The sequence below is a fragment of the Rhinolophus sinicus genome, chromosome 17 (genome assembly GCF_057876585.1).
Source record: "Rhinolophus sinicus isolate RSI-liver-muscle chromosome 17, RSI-T2T, whole genome shotgun sequence".
In the NCBI taxonomy this organism is placed as follows: Eukaryota; Metazoa; Chordata; class Mammalia; order Chiroptera; family Rhinolophidae; genus Rhinolophus; species Rhinolophus sinicus.
Window position 1 is genome coordinate 9,017,811 of NC_142517.1, and position 23,016 is coordinate 9,040,826.

Here is a 23,016-nt window from a genome sequence, read left to right on the forward strand (position 1 = left end):
GTACATTTTCATGGCAGAGACAGATAATGTGTTTAAATGTATTGGCTATAGATTATGATAACTGCTATGAGCAAAGCAAATGGGAGCTGTGATCAACAACAACACGAGGCACCTATGGGGGGCCTGGGAGGTCTCTGAGGAGGTGACGCTTCAACTGAGGCCTGAGGGGCATAAAGAGCCAGGTAAGGTCCGGGCAGAAGGAATGGCTGGTGTAGAGGCCTCTGGCAGAAAGGGCGTGGCGTTCGCACAGGAAGCCAGTGTGAACAGAAAGCAGTGAAAAAGGGAAAATGCATAAGTGCTGAAAATGTTTGCTAGACTTTTGTATTAGTCAGGGGTCTCCAGAGAAACAGAATGGATAGATTAGGTTGGATGGATGGATGGATGGATGGATGGATGGATGGATGGATGGATGGATGGATGGATGGACGGATGGGTAGAAAGACAGACAGACAGACAGACAGATAGATAGATAAAAGGAGATTAGTTTTGCTTGTTTGGAATTTTATAGAAACAGAAACATGTTTCTAATTATTTGTATCTGGTTTCTTTTGTTCAACAGTATGTTTATGAAATTTATCCACGTTGCATATGCTATTAGTCAAACTTCTTGAGAGAAACAGAACAAATAGGATGTGCATACCTACAGAGAGAGTTAGTTTAAGGAAGGAGCTCGTGTGTTTATGGAGGCAGGCAAGTCCAAATCTGCAGGATGGGTTAGCAGACTGGAGAGCCTGGAGAGACCTGATGCAGGAGCTCAAGTCCAGAGGTCCTCTGCTGCAGAATTTCCTCTTGCTCAAGGAGACCAGGTCTTTTGTACTCAGACCTTCAACTGACTGCATGAGGTCCACCTGCTTTAAGGAGGGCAATCTGCACACTCAGAGTTCACCAATTTAAATGTTCATCTCATACAAAAATACCCTCGCAGAAACATCCAGAATAATGTTTGACCAGTTATCTGGGCACTGTGGCCCAGCTGAGTTGACACATAAAAGTAACTGTCCCACACATAGTAATAGCTTATTTTCACTGTTGTTTCTATTTTATGGTATCAGTATATCACAATTTATTTATCATTCTACCATTGATGGCCATTTGGTTGTTTTCCAGTTTGGGGGTATCATAATAATGCCACTATAACATGTCATATAGGACTGTTAATTTATATATATATTCACATTTTCTTAGTTGTGGTGCAGTGATCTTTTTTATAACTCCAGTTTTGCTTTACTATTATTTTTATTTTGGAATTTTAGATCTATGTTCTTGAGAGACATTGGCCAATAAATTTTCTTTCTTATAATGTCCCAGGATCAAAGTTATGCTAAAATCATAAAACAAGTGGAAAGAGTTCCCCTTTTTGTCTTTTCTATTGAAGAGTTTATGTAAGATTGATGTTATTTCTTACTTCAATGTTTGGAAGATTTCACTGATCCTCTGTGAGGGCCTGGAAAAGCTTTTTAATTAAAGGTTCAATTTCTTTTATATGATATAGACCTAACTGATTTTCTCTTGTCAGTTTTGTAAGTGGTATTTTTCTAGGAATTTGCCCATTTTATTTAAAATTTCCAATGTATTTTCATAAAGCTTTTAATAATATTTTTATAAGCTTTTTAATATCTATCTATGGGACATGTAGTGATGCTTTTTCAGTTTTGATAATGGCAACTTGTGCTTTCTTTTGTCTTTCTTTAGTAGCCCTGTCAGAGGTTTATTGAATTTATTGTTGACTTCAAAGAGCCAACACTTGACTGTTAATTGTTTTCTATTGTATATTTGTTTTCTAAATGCAATGTTTTCTACTGTCTTTTTTTCCTTCTACTTTCTTTGGGTTATACTTGCTGTTCTTTTTTCTCGCTTTTTTGAGATTAATATGTTAATCATTGCTTCTCAGTCTTCTTTTCCAGTATATGCATATAATGCTATAAATTTCCCTCTAAATATGACTTTTGCTGCATCTTACAGTTTAGATGTGTCATATCTTCATTATAATACACTTCAAGATACTTTCTGCTTTCCACTGTAATTTTTTCCTTGACAAATAGGTTATTTATAAATGCATTGCTTTGCTTGCAAGCATTTGGGGATTTTCTTGTTAGCTTTTCTGTTATTGATTCCCAGCCTGATTCCACTACGTGATCAGAAAACACTGTATCTCAGTCTCTTGACATTTTTTCAGACTTGCTTTATAGCTCAACAAACAGGCAGTTTTATGTGTACTTGAAAAGAATGTGTGTTCTTCAATCGTTAGGTATATTCACTTAACAGCAACTTATAGTCAATTGAATTACATTTTTTATTTGAATTATTCATATCATCTATTGCCTAACTGAGTTTTGTCTGGTCTGTCTCTTGTTGAGAGAAATGTTAAAATTTTCAACTATGATTTTGATTTATTTCTCCTTTCTGATCTGTCATCTTGTTTGTGTGTGTGTGTGTGTGTGTGTGTGTGTGTGTATGTGTGTGTACATTAAGTACATACATATTTATAATTTTTATATCTTAGGAAAATTAGCCCTCTTATCAATTATTAAATGCCCCTCTTTTGCGAGGACGGCTTCTTGTCTTAAAGTCTATTTGCATGATATAAAATACTATATCAGCTTTCTTCCGATTAGTATTTATGTGGTATAACTTTCTCCATTCTTCTACTTTGTGTCATCTTACTATTTGTTTTCTTTTGGTTCCACTTGTTCTATATTCCTTTTTTTCCTTTCTTGCCTTCCTTTGAATTAATTATTATCTTTTTTATTATTTTATTGTTCCACTTGACTAACTTGTTTGCTATCCGTTCCTTTATTGTTCTGTGAGTGGTTATTCTAGAGATTACCACATGCATCATTGACTTGTTAAGGTCTAATGTGAACTAGAAATAATATCGGCATATACTGCTTCTGTAGCTCATGCATTATTCTGGAAATGCTTATGATTTTCATATTTATATAGCTATAGATATAGGTAGATATAGATATGGATATAGATATAGATCAGTAGGGTCCCTAAATCCTAGAACTGTTAATGTTATTAATATCAATAATCACCAGAATGAGTTAAAAGAGTGAAGTTGAACTCTTACATTATCTTTAGAGATTCTTCAACATTTTTTAAATTGTGACTAATTTTCCTAGAGAAAGAGAAAATTCATTTTAAACAAGAATAATTTATAAATCATTTTTATCATAATCAAAGTACACTGTTTAGGTAAAAACTTAAAACATTGCCCTTTCAGCATACAGAAGTGGTATCCATTAAATGCATATCAAAGCATGACCCTTCGATAACAGTAATTCTTGCTTTTATTCCTAATGTCACACTTTACAGGAAGCTGTGAGGCCTACAGTGTGCATTTAAGTTAACAGTGATTAGTGTGCATTTAATTTTGTTATTTGGATTCATGATGCTCTTATGAATCATGTGATGAAAGTCAGACTTAGAAAATGTCCGGGTTTATTTTCAAAAAGACTGTCACCAGGCAAGCAGGTACATGCTTCTGCAGTGATTTGAAGAAGCCTGGCCTGAGCATTGTTTTTAATTTCTAAGCATATGATCCAAAGTTAAAAGCAACTTACCATCTTTTTGGTATTTACCTCCTTTGGACTGCTGTCCTGTGCATCCTTTGTAATTTCTCCCTGCCTGTCCCTAATTATGCCGTCTCACCTAGCAATTTGATGAAACCCTTCATAGGTGTTACTCTCAACAAGATTATATTTCCTTGGGACGTGTAATTTTCCACTGCTGTCAGCGATGGAAGAAGAGGTCAGTAAAAGAAAACCTTTTGCAAGAAGGCTATATTTGAGTAGCTATTCACAAGAACAAACTATAATTATGAAGTTTAATTTTTACAACGTACAATTTTTTTTCAGCCGTGGTAAAGTCTGTTTCCTGAGATCTGGTGGAAACATTCCGAAAGAGAAGTACTCTGGTATGGGGACACTTATTTGTCGTCATTATTTTGATTTGATGAATTGATTCTGAATGAGACATTTTGGATATTTCTAGCTGAGCTCCTGTTTCACTTTGGATTCTTACTATCTTCTGAGGACTAGGGAGGGATATTAATAGAGATTACTTGGCAGAAGGTGTGAGATTTTTCCGCCCCTAGGACACGGGCCAAAGGTTAAAGTGAACAAATTGTTGCATGATGACAGTCAGCAGGCCGGGCACCCCGATGGCTCTTGCAAGCTGTCTTTGGCCAGCCCTGTCCTCAGGACTCTGTGCAGAGGCAGGGCCAACCATGCTTCTCAGCAGGAGCTTCAGAGAAAAGTTGTCCTAAGGTAATTGGGAGTAAAGAAGTAGCTCTTGGTTAGATTTCATAGCCTGTGTGAACTTTGCTGTGTGTGTGTGTGTGTGTGTGTGTGTGTGTGTGGTGTGTGGTGTGTGTGTGGTGTGTGGTGTGTGTGTGTGTGTGTGCGCCCGTGTGCATGCTTTGTTTTTTTAATGATGTCCCTTCAGGCTTCTGCAGTGGCCAATATGATCATGGGATTTTTATAAACTGTGGTTAAGTTTAAGTTTATCAACCTAGAGATCCAAAGCAAAATGGAGATTCTGTATCTTAGTCTCTGAGGGCTGCGATATCAAAGTACCACAGACTGTGCGGCTGAAACAACATTTATTTTCTCACAGTTCTGGAGGCTGGAAGTCCAAGGTCAAGGTGCTGGCAGGGTTGGTTTCTCCTGAAGTCTCTCTGCTTGGCTTGCAGACACCTGCCTTCTTGCTGTGTCCTCATGTGGTCTTCTGTGTGCACATGTCTGATGTCCCTTTGTGTGTCCGAATCTCTTCTTACAAGACAACAATCAGACTGGATTAGGGCCTCTTTTTAACTTAATTACCTCTTTAAAGGCCCCATCTCCAAATATATAGTCAGATTCTGAGGTCCTGCGGGTTAAGACATCAACATAGTATGGGGCACGATTCAGTTCATAATACGATTAGAGTAATTTTAGCTCTAGTGGAAACAGTAGAAAGGTGGTTACCAGAGACTGGGGGTTGCGGGCAAAATGGGGAAATGTGGGTGAAAGGGATGCACTTTCAGTTGTCAGATGAGTAAGTCCTGGAGACCTAACACAGCATGCAGCATGGTGACTGTTAATAGTAATTCTGTGCTGTGTACTTGAAATTGGCTAAGAGAGTAGATCTTAAGTGTTCTCACCACACACACACACAAAGGGGACAGCTATGTGAGGTGAGAGATGTGTTAATTAGTTTCATGGTAGTAATTGCTTCACAAGGTATACATATCAATTCACACACCTTAAATATATGAAGTTTTCTGTCAGTCATACCTCAATAAAACTGAGCAGGGGAGGGGGGGCAGAAGAGAATCTGTAGGAATTTACTAGAACTGTTGTTCCTAAAACAAGCATCAGATTGTTCTCTCTTTGACACGAACAACTCTGGACCCAATTCCAGTGTGTGTGTAGGAAGAGGGGTTTCCCCACACCATCATTTGTGACACGGGCTGGGTACCCTACAGCTCTGCTCAATTATGACACTGCCCACCTGGAGATAACATCAGAGCCCACAGGTTAGGGGCTCAGTCCTATAGGAGTGCCCCCCTACCACACACACATACACTTCAGGTGCCAGGTCCAGGTTGTCACCTATGCTTCTGAAAGACCAGCTGTAGATCCAATGATCCCCTCCTTGGGTTCAGTGAATTTGCTAGAGCAGCTCACAGAACTCAGGAAAACATTTTACTTACTAGGTCACCCACCGGTTGATTACAAAAGGATATAACTCCGAAACAGTCAGATGGAAGAGATGCATATGGCAAGGAGTGGGGAAGCGCATGGAGCTGGCGTGTTTTCAGGGTCTGCCACTCTCCCCAAATCTCCCTGTGTTCACCAACCCGGAAGTTCTCTGAACCTTATCCTTCCTTTGGGCTTTTTTGGAGGCTTCATTACATAGGCATGACTGATTAAATCATTGGCCATAGGCGACTGATTCAACCTCCACCCCTCCCCTCTCCCTGGAGGTCTGGGGTGTGGGACTGAAAGTTCCAGCTCTCTAATCACATGATTGGCTCCCCTGACAACCAGCCCCCATCCTTACCTGAAGTCCCAAAGTCCCAAAGTCCCCTCATTAACATAACAAAGGCACCCTTATGCTTTCATCACTTAGGAAATTCCAAGAGTTTTAGGAGCTCAGTGCCAAAATACATATTTCTTATTATAAATCACAGTATCACAGTATCACTCTTTAAAATGGCACCAGTGCCCCACATCCAGCCCAGGTGCCAGAGTAAATGACTGTCTGGCTTGAAACTGAGCAGCCCTGTTGGCATTTTGATAGCAAATTCAGAGCTGGGAGGTCACTGATGAGGCTGGTCCCTGACTCTGTCATCTACCTAGAAGGTGCCACTTTGCCAGAACGTGGCAGAGCCCCTGGGAAGCGCCCTTCTCACCCGTCACACCCTTCACATCCTCTCTGAGGACGTGTGTAGGACTCTTGCTGATCTTGCCTGCTTTTCTTTTTTTTAAGATTTTTTTTCATTAGTACTCTGGAAATTCATTTGAGGCATCCTATTTGTGTTTAATATTCTTTAGGCCTGCAAGCACTAGAGGCTTTTTATGTGTAGTGATTTTTTTATTCATTAGTAACAGCATTAACGTCTGGCAATGACTTCTGTTTCTTTGCTTCTTGACTTCCATGGTCAGCGTCCAGCAAATGGAGACTTGAGGGCTGGAGGGCTGGGAATTTGCTCTTCCTCCTCCTCCTTCGTCCTCCGATTCTTCTAATGCTTGAGGAAACTTTTCAAGTAAGAAGAAAGAGGAGGGACGAATAGTACATTCTCAGATTGCAAAGATCTTGATGGAGAAATATCAGTTCATTGTTTGACTCCCAGGGATATTCCTTTAGTTTTGTTCTGTTTTTCAATAAGCCTTTACTCCTAGTCTTTCTTGTTCTGCCCAGTTCTGGAACTAACTGTCTGAGCAGGGCCAGGCAGGACCCCAGAAACAGCATCTAGAGTTGGTTTGGATGTGAGAATAGGTAGCTTTCAATTCTAAGACACTCAGAAAAAAATTAAGAGGGATGCTCAAACATGTTGGTTATTTAAATGTTCCAGCTTGAAGTCATTTCCAGTTGTTCTTTCCTACAGAGACTAAGACCTCTCTGGGGTGACTCTGGGCCCGTCTATAGAAGGGCCTAGAACTCCTGGCTCACTCTCAGCTCTTTTGTTTTTCGGGTTCTTCTCCTAGTGTTTGTCTAAAAGACATTTTTGAAGTTTTGGCCTGAAACGCTCTTCTCCCTCTTCCTGGCAGGACCTGTTGAAAACATCCCCCATCTCTTGCTCTTCTGTGCTTTTTCCTGACCTACAACGTGCTTTCAGACGTACGTGAACGGGACACGAGCAGGGGAGAGAAAAATTCACGGGTCTCAGGTTTTAGGCTCACAGGGCCCAGGGTTTGGATCCCTGCCCTGTGCAACATCTGGCAAGTTGTTTAATCTCTCTGGGTTCCTCATCCATAAATTGGGGTGAGTACTGCACACTTCTTAGGATCATGTGAGGTCTCACCGAGGTGAGGGGCCCAGGAAAAGCACCCAGAGCGCAGCTGGGTACTCGCAGGTGATTAGCAGAGACAATCACGACACCCATCTCACCTCCCAACCTCAGCTGTCAGAAGCCCGTCTGATGCCTGCTTTTGCAAGCACTGTCTCTTTAGCAGCTTCAGGTTGCAGCATATAATTCCTGCAGCCCAAAGGACGTGACTGGATAATAGCCTTGTCAAGTGAGCTGCAGTGATATCTGAACATGAGCCCTGATCTGATTATTCTGCAGTCATTCAACCCCAGGCCAGAGTGAATTCATACTTTCCACTGCCTCCTGGGCCAGCCGGTTTCCATATCAGCCAGAGCCTCCAGGAAGATGGAAGGACACACTGTCATTCTTTCCATTCATGCTGACCCTGCTCCCTGTCAGGCCTGAATGCCAGCACATTCAACTAAAGGAAGTTGTAAGTGCTGACCAGACTACGCAGACCAGCCTTGGTTTCCAGCACGCCTGAGGTTAAGTAAGATGGCTCTTGGTGATCTAAAGCTGGTCTTGCCTTCCCTGGGAAAGCAAGACAAACAGGGCCTCCTCCTTTCTCCTTGGAAATCCTTGGTCAGGTCTCTTATTTTGAGCCGGTGAAGTAATTGCAATGCAGATGCCTTGGGTCTGACAGTAATGCAAAATGTGACATTCTTCCCTCTGTTCCCTGACGCCTGGTGTTCATTGTAAAGACTCAGCTTGATCACAAATTCTGTATGAATTCTTCCCACCAGCCCTGGGAGACAGATTGGTACTTGTGATTTCTATTTTATGGAGTTGAAAGGCAACTTAAAAGGAAAAAACAAAAATTCTTCTGCTCAGGGTCATCACTGCAAACCAGTGGCTTACATGGAATGAGAGCTCAGGGCCCGGGATCTGCCAGGTCACCACCTCCCTGTTCTAAGCTCAAGGACCTTGCTGACACTATTTCAGTTTTAGACAATTTATTCAAGGGAAGTGAGATGCAGGTCTATTTTAGGACCCCTGACTAATTCGTTTTATTGTGTTTTCTATAAAGCAAAGAGTTATTCATCCACAAGTAGAAGTAACATCTGAGTAATGCAGCTATGCTGTGTTAGGGTTTGGGCCATGGTTTTTGAACTGGTCATGAACATTAATTAAATACATGCATTGAAGCATATGTTATTAGAGCTGGGAGGGACGTTAATCATCATGCAATCCAGTGACTCCCACATCTGGCTGTTTATCAGAATGCCCTAGCGAGCTTATTGTAAATTCAGATGCCCGGTCCTCCCCCAGGCCCTGAGCCAATGATCTGGACTCTTTCTGTAGCCTTGCGTGTTTGTCAAGCTCCCCGAGCAGTTCCTACACAGCCAGCCTAAACATCTCTGGAGGACCCACATTTGAGAATCACAGAGTAACAATCCTTCTGTTTCCCCATTGGCTTGTTTTTTGTGTGTTTATCTGTCTGCTTGTTGTTTTTGTTGTTCTTCTGGTGAGGAGCCCAGGGCCCAAACGCTAGGTGACCTTGCCTGGGGTCACACAACTCGTCAGCGTTGGAGTCGGGACTGGAAACCCAGCTCTGGTCTTCCGAGGCATCTCTGTGAACGGAGCGCAACAGAGTGGCCCTCAGAAGGAGGCTGGTGACAAGGTGCTCTCTGCACAGCCTCGCAGACGACTTCTGGTGGCATGCTGCCCTGTGCCCGAGGCTGTGGCCAGATGGCCCTTTCAGAGGACCCACAAGGTTCAGGAGATCATTCTCTCCAACCTTTAGGAAAGGATACTTATGGGGCCATCTACAAACCTCCTCTCCCTCTCTGGGCAGGCCCATGTCCCCGGGGATCAGGTGGAGTCCACCAAGACCAGAGCAGATGCCGGATGGCCCTGGAGTAGAGCTGGTCGTCCCACCTACCTGCTGCCCTGTGACAGCAACCTGCCAGGAAACCAGCTCAGGTGTGTAAGACCATGCACTTTAGTTGCCAATGGCTTCAGTTAAATGGGCCATTTAAAAATGATAGTCTAACAGGCTTCAGATGGGGCACCAGCCATCTAATTACTTGTCGGGCTTGGTAGAGATGATGAGAGTATGTAATTTGATCTGTCTTGGATTTCTTAGGGGTCTGGCTAATTGCGCTCACAGCAAGGGTCCTACTAACCTGTGATGTAATACATTTCTTAATTTCCTCCTGGAAGATCATTCCGATATGTTTCTTCCACCCCTCCTTTTCCTGGAGTTTCTCAATCTAATATTCTTATTTCCAGACCAAATTGGTAGAAAATTGTTTTTCAGATTGTGCCTATCCTTAGTTTTCATTTAACATGGAGGCCAGTATGATGTCCTCATTTACTGAGATATTTGGCGGGGGTGGGGAGAGGGGATCGTAAGGTAAGTAATCAGAGAGATACAAGTGTCAAGGATGATATAAAATTTTATATTCCCACAGCACACATCTTACTCTCATGTTTTTGAATTATCACCTCCACGTTGGTCGTCCTCAGGACTCTGACCTTGATGGGTCATCTTTCTGCTCCTGTTCAGCCACTTGCAATAGCTTGCTGACTGAGACATCCAGAGCCCTGTGCCGGGCCCCAGGCCAGGCAAGCCACCTTCCCAGGGGAACTTACACCCGGACACCCCTCAGGCATTTCAAACTGTGTGTGTGCAAACCCCGGGCCGTTGCCTTCACTGCTGAGTGTGCTTTCTCTGTTTTGTTCTCCCATCCACTCAGGTTTTTTACACTGGGAACCGGGGAGATACTGTTGACAACTTCTTTCTCATCCTCAGTTTTTCGGCCAAAACTTTCGTAGATTTCACATCTTAACATGCTCTCCATCTGTTCCCACTTTCCTGTCCTCACTATAACTGCCTTAATTCAGTCTCTTAGAATAACTCCTTCCTGGATCACTGCAACAGCCTCCTGCCAGCTTTCCTGTCCACCTCCGCCGCCCTGCAATCTACCTCTGGCCCGTCCCTGAGAGATCTTTCTGAAGATCTGTTTAATCGGCTCACTCTGCTGCTTTTCACAACTCCTCCACACTCATGCACGTCTCTAAGTTGAAGTTCAAAATCCTACTTTCCAAAGGCCGTTCGTTTGGCTCCTGCTCATGTGTCTGTCCCGTCCCTCCTGTTTCCTGACACTGCTCGTCAAGGTGGGGGTACAGAACCACTTGAGGTCCCCGGAACGTGACGTGCTGTGTGGTGGAGACTTCTGCTGGCTCCACCTGGGATGCCTCACCCCCCTTCACAGGGTGCTGACCCCTCCTGCTCCTTCTGTTAGCCTTTAAACAGATTTAAGAGTAGATTTTATGCTTTAGCGCAGTTCTGTGTTCACAGCAAAATTGAGTGGGAGGTACAGAGATTTCCCATATACCTCTGCCCCTCCCCCACAACCTCCCCAGTTGGCAACACCCCCGCCATGTGGTGCATTTGTTACAACTGATGAACCTCCACTGACACCTCATCAACATGCAAAGTCCATCGTTCATATCAGGGTGCATTCACTCTGGGTGTTGCACATTCTGTGGGATTGGGCCAATGTCTAGTGACATGTAGCCACCATTGTAGTATCATACAGAGTATTTTCACTGTCCTACACATCCTCTGTGCTCCGTCTGTTCATCCCAGATAGCCTTTTCTCAGATCTAACCTCTGATCTGTTCGAATAAAGAAACTGTCTTAGTATTGCCAGCTCCCAGCACAGTTGCCTGCCATGTTGTATGTTATTAATAAGTGTTTGATAGATGAAAGAAGTTAGCAAGTCGTTTAAGAACCATGTCAATGTCATTGAACCAAAGGGGAAAGCATAATTCATTAAGTATCTTTGGGGCTTCTCTCACTTGCTCATTTGTATTATAAATTCATTTGACTGCAATAGATTTCCTGCCGAGCAGCCACTAGATTCCCAGGAAATCTACCCCGTTCGAACTTTAAAATTTTCACGTCTATTTACCAAAATGTGCAGACTTCTCCAGTGCTGGTGCCTTATTCTCAACCTGCTGTAATTTGTTCCTTCTAAAGACCATCCTTGCTGGCTGGTTCTGGTTTTGTTTTTAATAAAATTCATCATTCTTTCTTAAAAAGAAAGGCTGAGTTTAAGAGCACACAAGACAAGTATAGACTGATTTAAAGTAAGAGGAAAACTCCCTCGAGCCTGGAACCCCTAAGAGCCACCCACCCTCCTGTTGGCTTGAGTCCCAGGGGTTCTTTTCTCCTTGTCACAGGCTTCTCTGGAAGCTGGCCAGGGCCCTGTCCTTGGAGAGGCCCCATTCTCATTGCAGGTCGGATAGAGGGCACGGCCTCCAGGCTGAGGTGGTGCAGGTATGAGCCTGCTGAGTCCCCAGACTTGGTGATCACACTGATCAAATAAAGATAGCACAAACCCCTGTCCTGGTGCTGGGAAACAGAAGGAAGAACAAGGAGGCCAATTATGGAATCACGGAATTTTATCGCTGGGTGATACCTAGGGATCTCATGTAAGGTAAATGACATCATTGAGCTCTTGGACTTGAGTCAAAGTCTTCCTCAAGCCTTCCCACAGGTTGCATCTCTTCTCCTCCAGCCATCACAGCGTTTGGGAGACTTCCGTAGGATCCTGGCTTGCTCGCTCACTCACTCTGCCTAACCCAGAGTTAAGGATCCCAGACGTGATGGAAAGAACCCAAACTCTGGCGCTACCCTGGGTTGGGCCTACTCAAGTTCTTTTGAATTTGTTTCCTCTTAAGTAAAATAGCACCTACCTCAAAGAGTTGTCCTGAGAACTAAATGCACTGATGTGTTCAAGGTCACATAGTGGCCCCTCAGCAAACCGCTATCTCATCTACCCTTCTATGTTTCAGTTAGTGATTTTTTTGCATGCGTCCTTCCTGTTAGTGGAATTACACTTAGGAAGCCCTAATCACTGCTCTTTCTATGTTAAATGCCTTTTAAAAAACACTTTTGCTTTACATCTTCTCTGTCACTTCCAGGCACAGATTCTTGGGCTCTAGGTGTGACCTTGGGCTCACCTTGAGAGCAAGACCATCTCAGCCATAGCGCTTGACATAATCAGGAGGAGAGGGAGGGTGGGAGCAAGAGGGGCGAAGAAGGAAATCCTATCACTAGCAAACTGCGTCGTGGTAGTTCCGGGCAGGGAGAAGGTGAAGCACTAACTGTGTTGGTGTCCTATGGAGTGTTGCCATCCACGGTGAGGGTGGGCCTGGGCCTTTTGGGCATGGTCGGCACAGCGGCCAGGTCGCCACTGCAGAGAGAGGCTCACTCTGACCATATCTCTGAGAAGCCCCAGGACCAGTTTTGGGAAAGAGTGACCCATGATGCTGTTCGAAAACTCATTTGATGGAAATGGACCGCTTTTAGCAGATCCCCCAAATTCTGGCATCGAGCATTTCTACCTTCCTTCTCCTCTCCTTTCTGCTTGGTTCCCGTCTGCCTGTCCAGTTCCACCTTCTAAAAGCCATACTTTTACTTTTGGTGGTTAATGTTTACATTCTATGCTGTAACCATTGTCCACGTTTGATTTATAAATTGATTCTAAAACCTGAAAGTCAGTAAGTACGATTTATGCTATTATGGCTATGCACATACCCTTCAGTGCTGGGCCAAGCAGTTGGTTAAGATTACGTTTCCTCCTAAATAGGTCCAACTTCATCCCCAGGAGGCACTTGAAGAGAACGTATTTAGCATCAAAGTTAAATGGAGACTCCTTTTATACACTCAAAAAACTGCCAATTTAAAATCATGTCCTGTTATGCTTTCTTCGTATTTGGACCTAACTTTCTTAAAGAGCAGTTTCAGTTTCCTTAGAGTTTCTATGACATTCAGTTTTCATGAGTCATGCGCTTTATCACAGACTCGGCTGCTTGCATCTTCTCAGTTATGGCAGACATTCTGTCCTTCACTTTTCCCATAATGAACTGACTCTTCTCAAGGTCTGAGGTTTACCTGCCACCTGGGAACGTTCCTTCGCTCCTTCTCTGAGTTGGATCCAGGGTTTCCTAGATCCTGTCTTCCTCTTGTGTGGTTAAGGCCTTCATTTTGCTGGACAACATTCACATTAACTTCTCCCCTTCCCCAAAGAGACAATGAAAAATAAATTGCCCGTTTTCTTGAAAATAACTAAAATGTGTGTTTTCACCTTCGCTCTTGAGTGCCAGTTTCTCTACATGTGGAATTCTCTAGGAAACACTGTTTTCTCTCAGAACTTTGAGGGAAATCTTACTGTCTTCTAGCATCTGGTGTGGCTGATGAGAAATATGTCGGTCTGGCTTGCACGCCTTTGTAGGTGACTGATTTTTTGGTTTCTCCTAAAACGTCTTCCATCTTTGATACTCTGAAATGCTTTGCAGTTATGTCTGCATGGGTCTTTATTCATGATAGTCTTCATTGGTGAGTTCTTTTCATCTGAAGACTCATCTCCTTCAGACCTGAGGAATTTTTTTTGTTTAGCATTCCTTAATTTCCTCCCGTTTATTAATTTCTTTCTGGAACCCTCATGAGTGATTGTCAGACTCCTAAATTGGTACTCTATATTGCTTATTTTTTTTTTTTCTTTAAATGTTTTCATGACACAGATAATTTGGGCAATTTTCTACTAATTAGAGAATTAGAGGAGCAATGTACATAGTAACAGCAATAACAACAATTGCAAGTAGGAATAATTATAAGATGGAGTAAGACCTTGGAGGAGGCAGGAAGGAACAGAATTGAGAGAACAAATGAAGGCTTTATCTTTGGGAAGGAGAAAGGACGCTTCTTACTGACATGATAGAGGAGCCAAGATTGAGGCAAGATACAGGGAAATGTTGTGGTACAGCAGGGAGAAATTCGTTCCAGTTTCTTAGTCTTGGTCTTCATACAGAGTAGAAGGTGAGGTCATTTACTTAGACTGAAGCCCTGGGGGTATAGAAAGTATGAAACATCTGCTGGGGCAACAAGTGGCGAATGGAACTTTGACTCACAGGCCTTGAAGACCCATCCGAAGTTATATAGGGTGTATTTGCAGCGGGGCCAGTTGGCCTGGTTTTGTCACATCCAATAATTGGAACTGTGAGTAGGGGTGGGATTGAAATTTGGCAAAGCAAGCACGGTAACAGGACATTCACGAGGGACCTAAACCAAGGCAAAACATTTTCATCGGTGATGGTTAATATGAGAGATTAGCTCACTAATCTTGACTTTATCCAAGTCCGTGACTTAATGTCCTCTGCATGTCCCTCCCACTCCCTTGACCTCATCACTGTGCCAGAGTGAGGCCCGGGAAGCACTGAGACAAAAAAGAAGTTGGAAACTTGGTACCCACATTTGAGGCTCTCTGCTAAAATCTTTCCGTTTACATCAAGTCCATTTTCAAACAGCATCTTTGGATCACTGTTGTAAAAAAAAAAAAAAAACCCCAAAGCCTCACCCAAGAGAGTAATTTCGTCTTGCACGCAGAATTTCCAGCTGTCATTGGCTTGGATCTAGGAGCAGAGTCCAGAGGAGCCAAATTCACACACTTTCATGGACTTGAGAATGTTGAAGCTGGAAGAAACCTTAGAGTTCAAGCTCAGTGGTTCTGAAACGGTCTCATTTTTGTTTTTTGCTGTTTTTCATGAAATAGCTTTTAAAAATGAGCTCTTCCACCGAAACTGACACATAAAGAGAACACAGCACAACTGCCCTGTTGTGTAGGACGGTCTGTCCTGTGGCCCCACCGTGCGTTCCCCTTCACCCCCTGTATCATGGCCCAGACTCCAAGCATTTCTCCTTATATTGTAACTGATGAAACTGAGCCCCAAAGAGGTCAGGAAGTGTCAGAACTGCACCCCTTCCCTCCGCGTTCTTCTCCCTGCCGTCTGAGAAGCAGCTGGTCCTGGATCTGAAAGTTGAAAGTCATGTGTATGAATTCAGACCTTTGATATTCTAGCCCCTATTCTAGGGGACAGAAGGAGCTACATCAAGAGAGTTTTAATCCTAGTCTTTTATTTCATTTTTTTCCCTTAGGCTCTTACAAAACCTCACGATTATAAGGGAGTTAACCGCTTGTATTCTGTCCCACAGATGCACTTGTGCCCTTCAGATAAAGTGTAGGTTAATTCTGCTGATTTTTCTGGCCTACCAGCCTCAGAACTGCTGGGTGCTGTGTTTCCATAGTGACAAAGAGGACTCTTCTTGCAGTAGGATGATCGTCCTCCGCCTTTTCTTAGTCACCGATTATGTTAGTGATCATTAAATTAGGTCTTTGATAGGCGTTACAAGTAAAAGCAGTTTGTTATAATTTACCACATCAAATAAATTGTCTTAATGATTCCTTGCAAAGTCATTTAAAATTTTTATCTGTATTCTCTGTACAGTTCTAATTTAAAAACGAATTGATTGGTATTATTAGGGAAATTTGATTTCTTTAATTAAAAGTGCATTCATGTTTTGACATGACACTTATTTTAAAGAGGTAAATGTAAGTTTAATTTTCATAGACACCATTTAATCAATTTTTAAGTGGTGATTTGTTTTTATATTTTTCAGGATAATTTTCTCAGAAAACCAACCTGTATTTTGCTATATTTAAACATGTTCTATTCATTCATAAAGCAACACCCCCCTGAGAACTCTTCATAATCATGATTAATTTTTTGTGGGTGTTTGTTAAAGGTTGCAGCTTGCTTGAGTTTGTGATTGGGGGAAGGATTTTTAAATATATGTATTCATACACACACATACACACATATATATATTTGTGTGTGTGTGTGTGTGTGTGTATATATATATATATATATATATATATATATATATATATATATGAATATACCTATATATTATCCAATGTCATGTGAATCTCTGTAAACAAAAGCATGTTCTAGGACGCATCTAAGGAGGCCAGTCTATGGTCAAGGTCAAGAAACGAAGGTGGCACCAACACACCTTTGCTCCCTGGCATTGCTGCCGTCTCTCACCAGCAGACACACTCTTAAGACTTCACTCACATCACTGCCAAGCTGGAAAACTGGATTCTCAAAGTTACTAGAAAGGTTAAAACACACTCTAGGTCAAGCTCTTAACAACCAATCTAGTTATATAGCAAGGTCTTTTGATGGGTTTGGTGGGGGAGGAATTGCATCCAACATAGAGCGCCTCACACGAGTGCAAAAAGAGTCTAGATTTCAGGATGGCATGCTGACCGTTGGAGGGCTGATGAGTCGTTGAGCAAGTCCTCTGTAGCCAGCTGAAGAGCTGAAGCAGGAGGTCGGCTTTCAGTGTGCCTGTCAAATTTCCTCTTCATAGAAACCATAGTGTGCTTTCAAAGCTGAGCTCAGGTCCTGCATGGAAGGCTCATGTCAGGTAAAAGCCGTTTAAGTGCATTGCCGTACAGATCTGCCAACATCTGCCCTGTTCTCAGAGCTTAGCCCCTTCTGTGCAGATATCCATCGCATCAAATTTGGTCCTGACTGAGAACGAGCAATCAAACACACGACAGGCATAGGACAACATCTATTTCTCTCCAGTAATTTTCTGTCCGTGCAGCAGACAGAACTCTGGAATATCAATGGCAAAAGGAAAGTGTGTGGTTCCTCCCTTCTTTTCCTCCTATGTTACTATTTCATTACCCACAACAGCACCTGCAAATAGGAAATTGCCGTGTAGCCCACACGTGCTAGAGACTTCTTCGGTTGTCGGTTTAAACCTTACAAAGGTTTCCCAGAGCATTTGCTCAGTCAGTAAGTAGGCTGAAGTTTTAAGTTTCAGAATTGCTTGGAGTGTATTCTGAAGAGCTGGTTTTCTAATAGGGGGATACTCCTTAGAGCTAGTGTTCTCAATGTTTTAAGTATTCAGAGTTTCTTTTTTAGTGGACATGAGCTGTACCTTTCTTACTTTGAGGCATTTGGTTTGTGCCCACACAGAGCCTCAAATTGCAGAAACAGGTGGAACCATAATGGGGTTTGGGGCTTGGGGGCAGGTGGAAGGCAAAGCAATAACACTTGTCAGATTTTTAGTTTAAAGCTATCAGGTCAAAGAACACCAAAGTGAGGGTGCTGGGCATGATTCCGACCTCTTCTCAGCCCTCTCTTCAGGTGTGGTTCTAGTGTCACTGTCCTGTGTGTCTCCCTGGGGTCAGATGTGTCAGTCAAATGTGGAAGAGCCTTCACTATGAAGCCTTCAAATCCAAAAGGATGCCGTTTCTCTGTGGCTAAGTGATTATTACATGTAAGTTGCAAATTTTTCAGGGAGCACACAGAAGGCATTGGCTCCATCAAACAGCGCCTTTGAAAAATGACAAAAAGTAGAGGTGTTGGTCAGGAAGGTTCTAGGTCTATTTAACGGTACCCTTTCTGGTGTAGTGTTCTCTAGTCTGCTGTGATGTGTGACACACACTCAGCTGAGTGATCGTTAAAGGAGTGTCTTCCCCCAGGTATGGCTATATAACTGCTTAGGACGGCTGCTTGCCAGCTGCTGAGCCCTCACCATCCCCACCACCTGGTACATGGAACAGCGGCCCAGATCTGAGGCCCTGCTGGTACGCGGGGAGCAGGAGCAGGCGGGCCCGTGGGGAGCACGCCAGCCTCAGCGAGCCCAGAAACTGCAGTGTCTTCAATCAGCGCTTCTCAAACTATCTGCCAGGGAGACCTGCTTTGTTTCAATTCCCAGTGTCTTGCCAACTAATAAATACAATATAATGAAAGCAAATCACTAGAACAATAAAGTGAAACAAAAGGACACACAAAACACAAGCCCTAACTTTAAATTATTAGGAGCCAGAGAGACGCATTTTTTTCTGATCAATTGCTTTAAGTTTCTAAACACTCCCAGTTTCTGTTTTTACCTCATTGCAGACTGGCTGGGCCCTATGCACAGACCACACTTGGGTAGCACTCTCCTAAATCACAAATAGAGGTCAAACCCTGTATTTAAAATTATAAGTACGGATATTTATACTTGTGAAGTTTCATAAACCTTTCAGAAAAGAAAATCAATGCACATCATGTTCAATTTGCATTATTTTTCATTTATTTTTAAATATTTTCCAGGAAATAAGCGCACATTTTGCATAATAATAATTCATAATCCTTAACTGTGTTTATATTCTGCTTTCCCTCCCTGGCCCTTTTCTCGCCTGTACATCCCCAGAGCCACTGCCTAGGTCCTGGCCCTCTTCACCTGCCACCTGGTCGCTGTCCCAGCTTATGAACTCTTTTCCCTCTTACCTCTGTTCTCTGTTCAAGTCAAGCGCCGTGAGGTACCCAGAATGTCCACCCGCAGTCCCACAGCTGGTCTCATTCCTCCCAATGGTCTCACGGTTCTTACAGGACATGTCTAACTTCCCCCACGGCCTGGTCTGGCCCCCACTTGCCTCTCCAGCCTCATTTCTTATTGGTTTTCTGTGCTATGACCCTTCCCACCTTACCCCAGGTGCTTCAGCCACACTGAGCTCCATGCAGTTCCGGAAGATTCCTGCCTTTTCGTGCCTCCCTCCCCGCGGGACTGATAAACCATCATGGTGCCCAGCACTCAGTGAACGGTAGCTGTTAGTTCTGATGGAGAACAAGCTCCCCATCTGCTGTATTTCCCTAGATATTTTTCTAGCATAAACAGCACTGACAAGCATATTTATACAACCTATCTGTTTTTGAATAGAGGAATTAATTCCTCCCCATGGAATTATAGAGCCTAAGTTTATGGGCCCTTTATAAACATTGTTGTACGTTGTAGACTTGTTTTCCAGAAAGTTGGAGCCACTTTTCCGCATTCATATCAATAAGTCCTGAACTTGAACTCAGAAATATTGTGCCAATATTGGCCCCAAGTTGAGTTAAACACTAGAGTATACAGTGTGTTCTTAGGGTTGTAATCGCTGGTGTCAGACTCCTTCCCGTTGGCTTTGGATGTTGGTTCTGCAAAGACGTGGGTCTGTCTGCCAACATTCTTTTACCCTGAGAACAATGGACACGCAATCAGTACAGCAGGGCAATGATGCTGATGATGCCCGCCTGCTCTGAGGTGAGCAGGAGTTAAGATAAAAGGTTTGCTGACGGAAGACATCCCTCCCTGTGTGTTTAGCAAAGCTGGAGATGCAAAGTAGCAAAAGTAGTGGTTGGGTGCTTGTGACAATAGTGCCCGCTGAGTCCCCGCAGCTGTATGAGCTCGTAGCCGGGTGCTAGTATCCCTCTTCAGGGACAAGAAAACTAAAGCCTGGAGAGTCCACGACTTGCCCAAGGCGACGAGTACACGACGCACAGAGTGAAGCTGGGACTGGATCCTGGGTAGCCAGAGCCCAGTAGCACCCGTGAGTGCTGTGTTTAGCTGCTGCCTTTGCCTGACTTCCTGGACAAGTTCTTCTTTGGCAGTCATGATGGTGACTGTTGTTATTGTTATTGTCATAGAAAAGTCGCAAGTTCAGTACGAGTAACTTCTTTTTTCCTGAGCCATTTGAAAGTAGTTGCCAACCGGATGCTCCATCCACTCTCCCGCGCCCCAAATGTTTAAGTAGAATCTCTCCTTAAAATAAGGACACACTTCTAGAAAATCACAATAAAACTGTCAGGATCCGAACCTCAACACTGATACGGTACTGCCATGTCATCTTGAGATTCCATGGAAAGTTCCCCATTTGTCCCAGGGAGGTCCTTTGTAGTACAGAGATCCAGTTGAGGTTCTCATGGGTCTCCTTCCGTCTAGAACAGCTCTTTCCCGGACGTGCATGACCTGGACACTTCTGAAGGGTACAGGCTGTCGTTTTGTAAAATGTCCCTTAGTTTGGTTTTGTCTGATGTTTCCTCGTGATTAAATTCAGGTCATGCTTTTTTTTTTTTAAATTGTGACAAACTACACATGACATAAAATTTCCTGTCTTAACCATTTTTAAATGTACTGTCCAGGAGTGTTCAGTACATTCACGTTGTTGTGCCAAAGTGTCCTTTCGTAAGTGGCTTAGACATTTCAGGTAATGGGAACACCTGGGAAGGATGCAGGCTCACCTGGTACATCCACCTCTCCTGCCTGTTCTCCCACTGGTGTAGGTGCCGACCCGTGTGGGTGCCTCCCCAGGATGTTCGTCTTGTCTTCAGGTGCTGCCCATGTGTCAGGCTCCCACAGAGAAACACACTTTCCTGGGAATGCCGGGCACGTAGCAGTATCCAATCAGTGATGACTGAATGAGGCAGAACATTTGGGGGAAATCATGGAATATAGAGTAATTCGATTTCCAGGAGCATATTAATGTACGAAAACTGATGTCACTGCAGAGTAAATCAGAACTCCACAAAGTCTTTAGATTTTGTAGCCAAAATGTGACCTTCAGAGATGACCCCTGAGGGAAATGGAGAAAGTTGATTATTTTATGGCTTCATAATGGAATGCACAGAGCACGTGGTCAGATTTCCTTGAAGTGCTTCTCATGCGTGACCGCACAGAAAATATGAGGCCCATCTGGGAGTGCCCCTCTGCAGGTAACGCCGTCACGTTTAAGAAAATGTAATTGAGAGTAGCACTAGGGCCCTGGCGTGATAAACGACCTGGAATTTTCTGGGTAGATCCCAGAACTGGAAAAGATAGGATGGATGTTCAGGGGACTCCTACATGCTTCTGGAAAATGCAGGACTTTTGTGAGCCCCTCACCTGGGGCCAATATGGACAGAATGTTTCTGAGTTAAAAATCAGGTTTGATTGGCATTGACACTGTGTATCAGTTTCTCTTTTCATCAACAGATTACTCAGGTAACTAACTTTTCTGTATAGTCATCCAGAAAGAAGTAAACATTTCCCAGAAAGCACCAGTTCTTGTGTTCTGCTTTCAGGCATTGGAACCATCCAAGTAAAACTTGCAACAATAGTTTTGACTCTTGGAGGAAGATGAGGCAGTTCAAATGTATTTTTGTTCAGACAGAGAGCATTAGAATAGTATTTAAAATAAGTAGGATATGTTGGCAGTTCACATCAGAAATAGTCCAACCTTGGCTTACAAGTATACCTTGGGGATTAGTTTTCTTTGTACCAAAAACAAAGGCTTTAAAGTAACCACTTGCCAACAAGAGTTTCCTGGTGCTGGAGAAAATGGCATAGATTGGAAACTTTTGTCCTGTATTTACATTGATCATAATTTCAACACAGCATTAGTTTTTAAGGATGGTCAAAGTGGTTTGACTGGACATTACTCTTTTTTTATTTCTTTATTTCTTAAGTTCCAGGGGGAATTTCACTTCCCCCAGGCTCTCATTGTGCTTCCTAAACAGATGTGTCACTCTTCTGACGTCTTTGTGAAATCATGTTGATATTTCCAATTTTTAACACATTATTTTCTTTTTGTTGTCACTTCAAATTTTCTTCTGGTACGTTTCAAGTTATCATGTTAAGCATTAAAATTATTAAAGAATTGCAAAATAATTTCCATTATAAAACCCTGATTTCATCATTCGAAACTGCACAACAATCCCCTTTTAAAGACATTTTCCACTAAGTGGAGGCCCCACAAAAATCACCAACCTTGAGATGAGTGGCCATGGGGATATTTATGATCTACTTCTGTTCTTTTTCCTCGATTTTTATTCTTATTCTCTACTACCTGTTTATTCTAAGTGTAAATGATGGAGAAATAAAAATTAAAAAAAAAATCAGGCTTTTAAATGTTCACAAAAGTCTAGGTTGTCAGGCTTACACGGAGCACTTTCACAGAAGGATTTCAAAATTCGCCTTCTCACAGAATTTTCCTGACCCTTCCAGCACCTTCAAGGGCTGCTCGGATCTGTGCCATATGAGCCTTTGATCAGCCACACCTTCAGACCACTCGGTCTTGTGAGAGTCATAAATCGTGCAATCTCTATTACTAATTTAGGCAGATTTGGGGTTTGTATTAGAATGCTCAAAAAATGCCCAGAACCTGACTTCCTGAATAAAAGATAAATTTGGGGAAATTTTTGTTTTAATGATCTTAATCCTTTCTAAGTTCAGAGGCTGAGACCTGAACGAGCTCACCAATGTTCCCTTTCTAGGTAATGTTTATGGACTCAGCACAGAAATCTGAGGGCATGTCCATATACCTGAACTGCGCCCTTTTTGGTACAATATTAAGGATGTACAGGAAGGCATATTTGGGTACAGCCCTCCTGGGGAACAGTCAGAAAGGATGAAGGTGCACGTTGCCAGTTATGAGGTACATGACCTTGGGCGAATAATCTGAGCTCACGGAGTCTCATTTCTGCCAAGGTAAGGATAAGAATTCCTTCCCTATATCCTCTCAAGGGTGTCAGGAAACTCAAATGAGTTAATACATGTGAAAAAGACATTGTAAACTGCAAAGAGTGGGTTGAACGTAACTTAAAATTATGATCAGTCAGAGCCTGCATAATCTAACTGGAAACCCTGAGCTCCTTTCTCAGAAAAAGGTCAGGACTTTCTGTGGGACCCAGTTCCGGATATTTTGACTGACTTAATCCCCTGGAACAAGAGGCTATTATTTCAGAGCATGGCATTTGAGGCATTCGGCTGACCAGACAATTAGCAGCAGGACATTTGTGCACCTTACAACGGGGTCCTTTATCTTCTCTCCCTTGCCTGTGAAAGT

At 43.0% G+C, this 23,016-nt stretch overlaps 1 protein-coding gene and 1 long non-coding RNA gene across 4 annotated transcripts in view; both read left to right on the plus strand.

Moving 5' to 3' along the window:
* Positions 1-23,016, plus strand: part of RCAN1 (regulator of calcineurin 1) — an 88,071-nt gene that overhangs the window by 24,848 nt on the left and 40,207 nt on the right. The window lies entirely within an intron of this gene.
* Positions 3,857-23,016, plus strand: part of LOC109446640 (uncharacterized) — a 31,269-nt gene continuing 12,109 nt past the window's right edge. For 2 of the 3 annotated variants that reach the window (XR_002137247.3, XR_012493963.2), the window contains exons 1-2: positions 3,857-4,271; positions 9,315-9,442. This is a non-coding gene — a long non-coding RNA (uncharacterized LOC109446640). The remainder of the gene's footprint in view (positions 4,272-9,314; positions 9,443-23,016) is intronic. The other variant, XR_016019520.1, reaches the window with a different exon arrangement.